This window comes from Panulirus ornatus, chromosome 8 (genome assembly GCF_036320965.1).
Source record: "Panulirus ornatus isolate Po-2019 chromosome 8, ASM3632096v1, whole genome shotgun sequence".
Classification (NCBI taxonomy): Eukaryota; Metazoa; Arthropoda; class Malacostraca; order Decapoda; family Palinuridae; genus Panulirus; species Panulirus ornatus.
This window is the reverse complement of record NC_092231.1, coordinates 43,818,786-43,831,846: the sequence shown is the minus strand read 5'-3', so window position 1 is coordinate 43,831,846 and position 13,061 is coordinate 43,818,786. Positions and strand designations below refer to the sequence as shown.

Genomic DNA, 13,061 nt, shown 5'->3' with positions numbered 1-13,061 from the left:
TATCTTTTCACTGCCTTGCTTTCTCATTATCTCACTCGTATCTTTTATTACTACTTTAACTCAAATTATACTAGTTTCTTCTTTCATAGCTCCTTACCGAGTGACTGACTTTCTCCCCTTCTCCATTCTGTCCCCCTTATTACCTCGCCTTATCACTCATATTCTGTTTCATCTTTCCCTCACTTTCCAACTCATCCACTCTCCCATATCCTTAAGGCTTCGCTCCGTCTCTGTCTAATTCATTCACTGATTAATTCCCACAGTTTTATTCAGTTACTTTCATACTCTTGGAATTTCATTGACTGAAATGTTGGAACTAAACTCCTGTCAATACTTTCCTCTAAAACACAGTAAGTTTCGCTTGAGAGTAATTCTTGTCTCTCTTATCATTCTTGACCCTCATGACTACATTCCTTGTTCATACCACCAAAAAGCTGTCAGATAAGCACACTGATACCAGAATCACCCAGACACCTCAAACAGACACGTTTTCTGAGCTTCTAAGGATTACTTCCCGCTTCTTACTACCCTGTTACGTTCCAGAGAACCAGAATAACATGCTTGTATGTAATCATCTCCATTTCACCTTGGACATACCGCTTAGGTCACCCTCCAACTAGCGGATTTTCTCCTGAGTGGTCAGAATATACTGCCATTCATCCCGTGTTTCTCCCAGTTGTTCCTAACACCGTATTCACCTGCTACCCAACTCTCAGATCTGCTGTTCCATAAAGTGCTCCCTGCCATCTACAACCCCACCCAAAGTCTTTGCTCTACTGTAGGTTCTGTGTACACCTTAGCTGAGGGGATTATGGGTAAAGAGCTCCTGCGGAAACTTTCATATTGATAACAGGCGGAGTTCTGCCGATCTCTCTAGGGTCTCAGAACTTCTTCCTACGGTACACAGTCCATGAAACACACACTCAGGCAACCGGCGCCACACGTCCTGAGATCGCTAGGGGGTTATGTACACTGATGAACATAGGGCCCACTGCGCTAAGGCCGACGGGGGTCACATTAAAGTCAGTGGAGCCAGACATGTGAAAATCACAGAAGTTATGAATACTCAATCAGGTTGCAGGGGTTAGGGATATTCATGACAAAAGAGTGTCATGCACTCAGGCCATCGAAACCTGGGAGACATGCTTTTAGATCACAAGAAACATTCTAAAGTCACTGGGGATGTATATTCTAAATTCATCAGGTCATAAAATCATGATTTCATGCCGGCCGAGCTATAGGATTTACACCTCTTAGGTCAATGGGGCTAGTATCATTTATGATAGAACCAAAGGCTCGCGACCAAATTTTTGGCTTTCCTTTTATCAAGGGCAGAAATGTTATGATTTTCTATATGTTCTTTCGCCTCATAAATCTATTGAAAGATGAAAATCATTACATTTTCTGAACTCTCTGACCAGTGTTTCGGCTTCTCGAGGAGAACAGTATCTTCAAGATTATATACTCTATACTTAAAATGTTCGATCCTACAGCTAGGATAGACTTACAGATGCTCATTGGGGAAGATATCAGGAAAACTTTAAGACCTCAAGTAAGTGAGTTTAAGTCTGGAGACATAATTTACCGCGCATTAAGGTCAACGAGATCAGTTTGGCACAGGTAACTCGAGTTTAGACCTCTTTGATGGTCAGTTCAAACTCTCTGATGCAATATGTTTGGCGGTGGTTAAGGACACTGATGCTTAATTCTAGGTCATGCCTCGGCTTTACGACCGGGTAAAGCTCTTGGATACTTTAAAAACACAGCTGGATCAGAGAGAGAGAGAGAGAGAGAGAGAGAGAGAGAGAGAGAGAGAGAGAGAGAGAGAGAGAGAGAGAGAGAGAGAGAGAGAGAGACCTAATACAGACCTAAAGATCCACCGTCCCATATCCCACCTAGATGTCCTGGGAAAAACTTTTTCTAAGAATGATAAACCTTAGGTGAAGAATAGACTTTGACAGCAACAGCGTCTATAACTCAGATCAATATGACTTCTGGAAAGGCAAAAGCACCATCTCATCAAATGTGACTGCGGCAGAAAAAATAGATACGAAGGACAAAAAACTTATGGTACATTTATATAAACAAACATAAGCAAAATCTATGAACTAATGTGGTCTAACGGTCTACAATATAAACTGCTAGAACTAGGCATGCCTGAGGACATATAGAGACTACTGTATAACTTTCTGTTCCAACGCACAGCAAAAATCATCAGTTTTGCGACGTCACCCAAGTTCCCCCTACAAAGCAGGATCCCACAGGGCAGCGTCCTATCGCCAACATTGTTCATAACTTACGCAGCTTGTTTGTCCTCCCCTTGGGGCTGGTCAAGAAACGAGTCTCTGGCTCAGGCTGGGGTGTTTATATTTTTGTAAATGCAAAGAGGATAAAGATATGGTACGTATATACAAGGTTGAGAGATGGGGATATACGAGAGTAAAACGTTGTTGTCCTCATAACTTACAAATAGTATTCATAAATAGTAATCAAAGAAGGTGCTTTATATATATATATATATATATATATATATATATATATATATATATATATATATATATATATATATATATCCACACACACACACACACACACGGTGGGATGAACCTAATAATGCTTTGCGAAAATCGACGCGGGATATCGACTATTGACGTGTGCCTATTGTGGGCCAGAGGGAGAAGTGATCACTCATGAGGCGGTAGTGGAATGTGTCGTGGCTTAAGGGAAGAAATACATAAAGAATGATATCGAGCGGTGGGTCCACGTCTGTGACGCTACTAACGAAAGAGAAGGAAAAATTCTTCGAAACAAACCTTTTTATCATCTTCAGATCGTCCTACTGTCAGAGACTGAAGTTCGAAGGAGACCGAAATGTCCAGATAACTGCAGAACATATAAAGTAAGGGCAGAAAGCTTATAACAGGAAAGAAGAGCTACTGTTGCTGACTAAAACTCCTGGGAATTTAGTGTAGAGGGTCAGCGAGGTTCTGTCTGGAGATATCAGAAGCTGTTGATGTCAAGTTCACAAAAGACGAGCTTGAAAAAAAAAAGAAGACTTTAGATCAAGCAAATTTATAACGAACGCCTCTGTAGCGATAAACAAAGTTTATTGAAACATAAAAGAATATTGGTTAATTCGTGATTGTAAATTCGTGCTGTGCATCGCAACTCGAAGATTAAGTAGAGAGTATTCGTGCTTACTCCGCTACTCCATTCAACCATCCTTCGTCGAAGTAATAGATATATTAACAAATGAGATTTTGAATAAAGATAGAGAATAACAGTAAATGCTCAAAATGAATCACTCGGGAAAGTGAAGCAGTGAATGGTTTTAGAATTTATTGTAGTGAAGCTGAGGCACAAGCGATAATGCCCGTTGTAAACTTCTCCAGAAGATAAAGTGACATGGAAGGCGAACGTAAATCAGTTGTAGTTGGTTCGTGGGCAGATAAATAAGGAACGAGGAAAACTATTTCGAGGGTTGCCGAAGGAGAGATGATCAATAGCACATATCAGGTAGGAATTCTGGACAAGATGTAATCTGGGAGTAAATGATACGTCAAGTGAATGAGGATATAAGGGAAGTAAAAAAAAAACTGCTAAAAGTCCATAATAAAGTAGGTCGGGCGAGTTCAATGAGGAAGTAGCTTCAAGATTATGATAACAGATGACGGTATCAAATACGGAAATAATGAAAAAGATCTGTCAATTTTATCTAGCACAGGGGACCTACCAACTAGCCAAATGAGGTGGGAATGGATCATGGAATGAAGAGGTCAGACTGGATCATAATGAGGGTGACAACTTTCAAGAACTTGAGGAAAACCTGTTGTCACCCCAACAGAAAATTGGCTACAATATCTCTTTCAAGAAGCATTTTCTTTTGGCTACCTGGGGTGCAATGAGCGATGAGCACGGGGAACGTTTCCATCAAGACATCTCGGCGATGGATAAACGATACCAAGGCAAATAGAGTTCAGCAATGTTAGCCGACTATTGCTGGACGCTGACAAAAAACGCTCCAGGATTTGTACACAAACAGCAGGCGAATAGACGGTACATTTAAGCGAGGTAAGCCAGTGAACGTAGCCTGTGTCACGAATATAGTATATAATACATGTAAAATGTAAGATAGTAAAGTTTTCTCGGAAACCGTAGCCAATCGAGCATTTTCATGGTCATTTTCGTGGTCAGCGTCCCTGAATACATAAAAATTAAATGCTTCATCCCCAAATTATGAAATACATCAGAATTTGTTGATCAGTGTTATGTTCTCGTTCGTTCACATACAGGCATTTTAATGATATCATAGAAAACAGAGAGGGAGAAACACCATTAACACTTCTAGAAAATCACCCACATGATTCAAAATGCTAACACTATACACTTATGCATATTTCAGTCTTTATTTCAAATTACTTTTTCCTCTGTTCTACCACTTCTTCCTTTCGTCTAACCATTCTTGAAAAGAAAAAGAAAGAAAAGGACAGATGTGTATTAAAAGTAAAGCACTGAACAGCTTATGTTCAAAGGCCATTTCTCAGGTTTTAGCCAGTGGGCTTCATTGGTCTTTTGCAGTACTCATTTACCTTCCCTTTACTAATAGCCTTATCGTTTACACCTCCTGCCTTCACTAGTACGTCATCACCCATCATGATCTCCCTCTTCCCTTAACAACCTTCCTTACTTCTCCTTTAACTCCTATGCAAATTCCTTCACTCTCCCTTTCACTACCTACGTGGCTCCTTCCCCACATATTTCCTCTGCTCCTTCGTCATTTTGCTAAAGCCACTCGTCGTTCGAGAATTAGGGTTTCTGACCCAACAAAACCAGAAACATGTAGGCCTTCAAACTCCTTCACCTTAATATTCTAGCAGTCCTTCCTCATCACCCCCCCCCCCCCCAAGTGTTCGCTTTGATCAATCTTCCAGCAGTCCTTTGTATTCTCCCCTCACCTCCCCACCACTTTCCCTAGTGATCCTCCTCCTGTGTCTATTCCCCCTCCATCCTGCATCTTCCTCTCCCTTGGGTCTCATCTCATCCATTTGGCCAGCCAACCTGCCATCATCAAGGGGAATGAAATTGTTTCATAAAGTATGATTAGGGAACGTCTTTGATTTGCAGGATGCGGGACGAGGGAATGTCGTGGTACGAGTATAAATGGAAACACTCCTGGCAAGTAATCAACATACGATCTTCCAATGCCAACAATTGCAATGAACGATACAAATAAAACCTGTAGGACTAAAAACTATGACAGCGTTCTTAATCAAAAGAATAAAAATAGAAAATGGAGAAAGCACACACACACACACACACACACACACACACACATACAGGTTGGTTTAGGCTGTGATGTATAATGATATTGATGATAATGAACGGTTTATTGAATTTTGGCAACTATTTGGCCGAATATACACAGTTGATTTATTACAGAGTTGGGTCGCAACAGTAACTTTGCGAGCGCGTGTGCGTTTACACAAACAAAAAGACATTGAACATATGTAAGTTTAAGAGACAAGGCAGCACGAGTAAAACTCACCCCACAACATCCATACAGTAATCGTACACGGGCTTTTGTGGTTTAGTGGTTAGCATTACTGACCAAGAGTTAGCAAGGATTAGGGCCACACGAGTTCGAACCCCGGGCGAAGCAGGTGACCAAAACCCAACCCAGGTGTTCATCTTCCCCTTGGGGCTGGTCGATAAATGGGCACCTGGGTTAGGATGAGGATGTATGCTTGTGTGTATAGGTATACAAACACAGGAGTAAAAAGAGAATGGTATTTACATACATGGCTAACAGATGAGGCAACACAAGTGTAAAACTTTCACCCCAAAAGACAGATAGTAATTACACACACAGGTGTTATCAAGCTTCACCTAATCGAAGTTACACCGTGAGTGAGAAGTCATCTTAGGCTTGACTAAATCATATGGAGTTCAAACGTCTACCACTTGTGTGGGTGTTGGTTAGGCTTTACAACCTAATCATGATAGTGTACCCAGCTCCCACACAAGTGGTAGAGGTTCGAATCCTGCTGTCGGAGGCCATTATGTGTTTGTACAGGCCATTATGTGTTTGTACATACACACACACTATATACATATATATATATATATATATATATATATATATATATATAGTGTGTGTGGACGTATGTATATACATGTGTATGGGGGGGGTTGGGCCATTTCTTTCGTCTGTTTCCTTGCGCTACCTCGCAAACGCGGGAGACAGCGACAAAGTATAAAAAAAATATATATATATATATATACATATACATATATGGAAAGAATCATCAGGTCTTAAATGAAATGCTTTTGTTTTACTGGCTTACGTTTTGGTAATTACAAATACCATCACCAGAGCCTATGAAATAAGGCTGATATGCATGTGATATATACGTTATGAGTTTCTGTTTAAAGCATAAACTCTAAAACGTTCTCTGCAAATATGCTTATCATAAAATCCCAACATAAAATAGATAATCGAGAAAGAATAAAGAGAAATGATAATGACCAACAGTCACTACCTTGTTTGAAATACAATAAAACGTGACTTATACAACTCCAACAGTGTCAATATTTCCAAGTCGAGATTAGAATACTCCATAAGTAAACACCCTGCTGTTGAAACATGCATTAAAAACAACCAGACAGTTCTACTCCAAACATAATAGAACTTGCCTAAAAACACGATCACTACGTCGATATCTCACTGTTACTTACGTATAGTAGGTTTGTTCCTATAGGGCAGGAGGGGCTCCAGTATTAACAGACCGATGTCTGGTGAGCTACTGGCCAGCATAAGGAAGCTTGCTCCCGACAATGGGCTGTCATTCTCGTGAGCGCTGAAAGGGGGGGGGGGGGGGGGGGGGCTCGGTTATAGGGCAGTTCGCTCGCGCTGACCAACAAAGTTATTCCCAAATGCGCGTCGTGAGTTGTCGCTTTGTCTTGACAATATGCAAAGCATTACATCTGATGAACTTATACTGGTGGACAATTGACAACTGCAAACCCCACAGGAATAACATCCTCGAACTTGAAAAACTGACTGAATTGTATTTCTTGCTTTAAAACCGTCTCTGGTGTTAACTTGTGAGTAAAACTCCCGTACTAAATTGGTCAGAATAAGATTGGAAAATGTATTTTATCCTTAGTTATAGTTGGTTCTACTGAAGGACATAATAATTTGTTTAGTGTTTTACTTCATTGTGGAATTCAAGATAATCAGAACATATATGAAATGCTCATGTGGCCAGAGTTACCACAAAGTTGCGTTTGATATCGATCGGAATAAAAGAACCAAATTTAGTGAAAAACTGGTAAAATCTGGTTTCCTTTATACTGATGTCTTAAAGGAATTTATACATTTACTTATCTTCATTCCAAGAAAGCAGAGGATATCATTTTTTTTCCATTTTCGAGGTAAATTCAATGGTCTTAAGTTGGGATATCAAATAATAAACAAATGAAGTAATATGGTTCACAGACTTAGGAATATGAAATGTATCGCATTCATGAATTAGAAAAACAAAGGTTTGAAATGCAGCTGACTGTCTTCCACTTACCTAACTTCATGGTGGTATAAATACGCGTTAGCCTATTTTTGACCCAGTGGTGAACCATCATTAGAATCTTCTTTGCTCTTTATGTAGCACTGCTGAACAAATTGAAACAATCACTAGATGACAAAGATAATAATTCCTTCAACTATGAACCCATGAAACTGTGTTCGTATCGCTGAATAAGTTGTCAGTACAGATACTGATGGCTTCCTCGAGTGCGATTTTTGTAAACAATGATTTTACGCTAAAGCTGGCCATAACGCAACTACTGAAACCCATGTGACAAATTTCTTTTATAGACGAGAAAAAATCGTCTGTTGATCATTAATTACTGGTATAGCTGGAACTAATAACTTAGCCAGATTGTAACTATAAGATTTTGTTTGCAGAGAGTATAGGCCTCAGGGGAGAATCGTCTTTAAGCACCTTTGGCAGACCGAATATGATGATAATGATAATAATTATGATTACAGTAACAACATGATCACTGCAATCCATCCTTGGCGTAAATATTGAACCGTATAATAATCAGTCGATTACCAGTGGCACAAGCCTGGTGTGGAGAGGTAAGATTGCTTACTTAGTGACTTGCTAATGGGATAGACGAACGATGAGACGATCCAATTATTCGTCCTTAGTAAGCTTTTATGATCTACGTTTATGGATGATTTTTAAGTCTACGTGTGTATGTGACGACCTGGATGCCCCCTGCATCGCCCATACATTTAGATCTCCGCAACTAAAGGGAATTATATAGTATCCCGTGATAAGATATAGCCGCTTGCTACTGTATCCTAGACACTGAACTAAACCAAATCGTCATAAAGGATTTATGATACGGTCCAGATGCTTACAATGCTCCATTTCCTCATTTTCTCGTCAGTTCCTCTTTGATTCTTTTCGCAAGGTAACATATAAAGACTTGAATATTCTACACATAAACCCTCTCATGTTTTCTATTTCAATAGTCTCGTATTCCCTTTGATATGATTTCTGGAATGCATTGTTATCGTTTTTCCACTTCAAATGAATAGAAAGAGAACAAATGGGAACATCGGTGAAGGGGGCTAACAAGAGGTGATAACAAGTAGTGTTGATGTAGGAAGGAGATGGAGTGGGTATTTTGAAGGTGTTGAATGTGTTAGATGATAGAGAGGCAGATATAGGGTGTTTTGGTCGACGTGGTATGCGAAGTGAGAGGGTTGGGAGAATGATTTGGTCAACAGAGAAGAGGTAGTAAAAGCTTTGCGGAAGATGAAAGCTGGCAAGGCAGCGGGTTTGTATGGTATTGCAGTGGAATTTATTAAAAAACGGGGTGACTGTGTTGTTGACTGGTTGGTAAGGAAATTTAATGTATGTATAACTCATGGTGAGGTGCCTGAGGATTGGCGGAATTCATGCATAGTACCATTGTGCAAAGGCAAACGGGATAAAGATGAGTGCTCAAATTACAGAGGCATAAGTTTGTTGAGTATTCCTGGGAAATTCTGTGGGAGGGTATTGATTGAGAGGGTGAAGGCATGTACAGAGCATCAGATTAAGGAAGAGCAGTGTGGTTTCAGAAGTGGTAAAGGATGTGTGGATCAGGTGTTTGCTTTGAAGAATGTATGTGAGAAATACTTAGAAAAGCAAATGGATTTTTATGTAGCATTAATGGATCTGGAGAGGGCATATAACAGAGTTGATAGAGATGCTCTGTGGAAGGTATTAAGAATATATGGTGTGGGAGGCAAGTTATTAGAAGCAGTGAAAAGTTTTTATCGAGGATGTAAGGCATGTGTACGAGTAGGAAGAGAGGAAACTGATTGGTTCCCAGTGAGTGTCGGTTTGCGGCAGGGGCGCGCGATGTTTCCATGGTTGTTTGATTTGTTTATGGATGGGGTTGTTTGGGAGGTGAATGCAAGAGTTTTGGAGAGAGGGGCAAATATGCAGTCTGTTGTGGATGAGAGAGCTTGGGAAGTGAGTCAGTTATTGTTCTCTGATGATACAGCGCTGGTGGCTGAGTCAGGTGAGAAACTGTAGAAACTGGTGACTGAGTTTGGTAAAGCGCGTGAAAGAAGAAAGCTGAGAGTAAATGTGAATAAGAGCAAGGTTATTAGGCTCAATAGGATTGAGGGACAAGTCAACTGGGAGGTAAGTTTGAATGGAGAAAAACTGGAGGAAGTGAAGTGTTTTTAGATATCTGGAAGTGGATTTGGCAGCGGATGGAACCATGGAAGCGGAAGTGAGTCCCAGGGTGGGGGAGGGGGCGAAAGTTCTGGGAGCGTTGAAAAATGTGTGGAAGACGAGAACATTATCTCGGAAAGCAAAAGCAAAAATGGGTATGTTCGAAGGAATAGTGGTTCCAACAATGTTATAAGGTTGCGAGGCGTGGGCTATAAATAGAGTTGTGCGGAAGAAGGTGGATGTGCTGGAAATGAGATGTTTGAGGACAATATGTGGTGTGAGGTAGTTTGATCGAGTAAGTAATGAAAAGGTAAGAGAGATGTGAGGTAATAAAAAGAGTGTGATTGAGAGAGCAGAGGAGGGTGTTTAGAAATGGTTTGGTCACATGGAGAGAATGAGTGAGGAAAGATTGACAAAGAGAATACATGTGTCAGAGGTGGAGGGAACGAGAAGTGGGAGACCAAATTGGAGGTGGAAAGATGGAGTGAAAAAGATTTTGAGAGATCAGGGCAGGAGGGTGAAAGGCGTGCAAGGAATAGAGTGAATTGGAGCGACGTGGTATACCGGGGTCGATGTGCTGTCAATGGATTGACCCAGGGCATGTGAAGCGTCTGGGGTAAACCATGGAAAGTTCTGTGGGGCTTGGATGTTGAAAGGGAGCTGTGGTTTCGGTGCATTATACATGACAGCGAGAGACAGGTTGTGAACGAATGTTGCCTTTGTTGTCTTGTCCTAGTGCTACCTCGCGCACATGCGGGGGGGAGGCGGTTGTCATTTCATGTGTGGCGGGGTGGCGGCAGGAATGAAGAAGGAGAGACAGTATGAATTATGTACATGTGTATATATGCATATGTCTCTGTGTGTATATATACGTATACGTTGAGATGTATAGGTATGTATATGTACGTGTGGGAACGTGTATGTATATACATGTGTATGTGGGTGGGCTGGGCCATATATATATATATATATATATATATATATATATATATATATATATATATATATATATATATATATATATATATATATATATATATATATATATATATATATATATATATATATATATATATATATATATATATATATATATATATATATATATATATATATATATATATCTATATGAGATGAAACACTTGTAATGAAAATCGTGTTTGAGGACGCTTGTTTAGAGCGCTGATGACACTTAAAAGCGCTAGATCGTTTTACCTTAATGCATTAATTGAAATAAAGTCCTCATCCAATTCTTCTAGAGTCTAAATGCATCGCTTGCTCTCGAACCATGTAAACATGAGATAGATTCAATGGGGCACCTTAGCTAGAGCAGGAGTCATTTAATGGCTGAAATGGTACACCATAATCCTTCATGAGGCAGGGTAAACTGTCGGAGAGGCTGCATGGCCCTCCCGCCCTTGCCAGCCAGCCTTGGTTATGGGAGTGAGGCAAACTTGGTAATGAGGGTTTTAACTCATGAACATGATACAAGACACTGTGTTGCTGTGTTAGAACACTCCTGCTTTATATCTGAGTAGAATGGAAGCAGCAACGCAATTAGTGAGACTGGAGAACGATACGAATGTAATGTGTAGATAGAACCCTTGATAATGAGTAAATTCATTATCTACATTTTGATGGCTACAAACAAATGAGTAACTAGACGAATCATCACATACATATCAATGCATACATGTATGTATGTGTCTGTCTGTCTGTATATTATCTATCAATTTTTTCTATCAGTTTTCTATCCCTGTGTTTATCTATTTTTCTATGAACACAAATACACACACACACACACACACACACACACACACACACACATACACATCCTGGGTTTGGTCCTGCAAGGTTTCAAATCCTAGGTGTGCCTGTCGGCCTACACCTAACCCAGGAGTTCATCCTTCCCTTAGGGCTGGTCGATAGATTGGTGCCCGGCTTAATCTGAGGTGTGTGTATGTGTGTGTGTGTGTGTGTGTGTGTGTGTGTGTGTGTGTGTGTGTGTGTGTGTGTGTATTTACATATGATATAGAGTATGATTTACTACAGAATAAACCTTTGTTTCCATTATAGAAAGAACCAGCTTTGAACTATTACTTATGCATATCATTAAACATTCACCCTGACACAGTACATGGGAAGTCCTTCTGGAAATACATCCGGACCTGAACTAGCTCAGTAATACAGGGAACCCATATCAAATACACTATGATGTATGATACAGGTAATCCATACCAGATAAGCTGTGATGCATTATACAGGGAACCCATATCAGATACACTATGACGTATGATACAGGAACCCATATCAGATACACTATGATGTATTCACAAATTAAGGTTTTACGACCTTGGTAGCAGAACGCTCTGCTTATCTGGTCCCAAGACCTCTGCCGTCAGTGTCCAGGTGCCCTACTGCTGTGTCTCCTGTCAGAAACTCAAGTTTTGATTCGTAATTCGTCATTGTCAGACGTTGTTAGTCACCGGTTTGTGATAACTGATAAGGGTGACATAAGTAAGTCAAACGTGTTCGCTTCTGAGGAGCAGCCTAACGATTTACAAGATAGCAAGGCGGGAACATAAGGAACTGCAGGGAAGCCATTACTCAACCTATATTATCAACTGGGACATTGGAATAACGTGCAACTATAGATTGCTTGGTCTAATGAGAAACAATGGATCGTTATGACATTCAATACATACCAATCAGAGGTCCTCACTCAGGATTGGGTTTACCATGAACACGGTCTGGTAGCATATGCGTTGTCTAATTAACAGGTATCTGTAGTGGCTCTATTGGAAAATAATACTTTACGACTGAAAATGATGATAATGGTATAATGTGTAGATTTCATGGCATAATGTAGTGACTCATGGAGGAAATAGTTCTACACAGGAAGCTATAGTGATGCGAGGAATTTGTAGAGACAGAAGATATTGTGCCACACACACACACACACACACACACACACACACACACACACACACACACACACACACACACAAACACACACACCAACCAACCAACACTGGTGATTCACAAGAGCCTGGTACACACTAGACTGCGTCTCCAAAAATTGTTTGCTATAGGTTCTTAGTCCACATGCGGCAGAGGGACGAGGTAATCCCACTCCAAGAGAAGGGGAGAGGGGAGCAAGTTTCCGGCGGAGCCGAACATTACAACGGTGGACGACAGACTCAAGTGTTGGTTCATGAGGTGTGCGACGCGGTGCCTGCTTCCGGCTAGCTCTCCCTGGCGGATGATGTGGCAGGGAGCGAGGGGAAGGGGGGAAGGGGGAGGGGGAAGAGGGAGAGGGAG

At 40.7% G+C, this 13,061-nt stretch overlaps 1 protein-coding gene across 2 annotated transcripts in view; it reads right to left on the bottom strand.

Moving 5' to 3' along the window:
* LOC139749920 (neuronal acetylcholine receptor subunit alpha-10-like) overlaps positions 1 to 13,061 on the bottom strand; it is a 254,491-nt gene that overhangs the window by 227,793 nt on the left and 13,637 nt on the right. The window contains exon 1 of one of the 2 annotated variants that reach the window (XR_011713067.1): positions 6,736 to 6,859. The exons of the other annotated variant lie outside the window; for it this stretch is intronic. The gene's annotated coding sequence lies outside the window, so the exon portion shown is untranslated. Of the gene's footprint in view, positions 1 to 6,735; positions 6,860 to 13,061 lie in introns of those variants that run through there. 2 annotated transcript variants of the gene reach the window in all.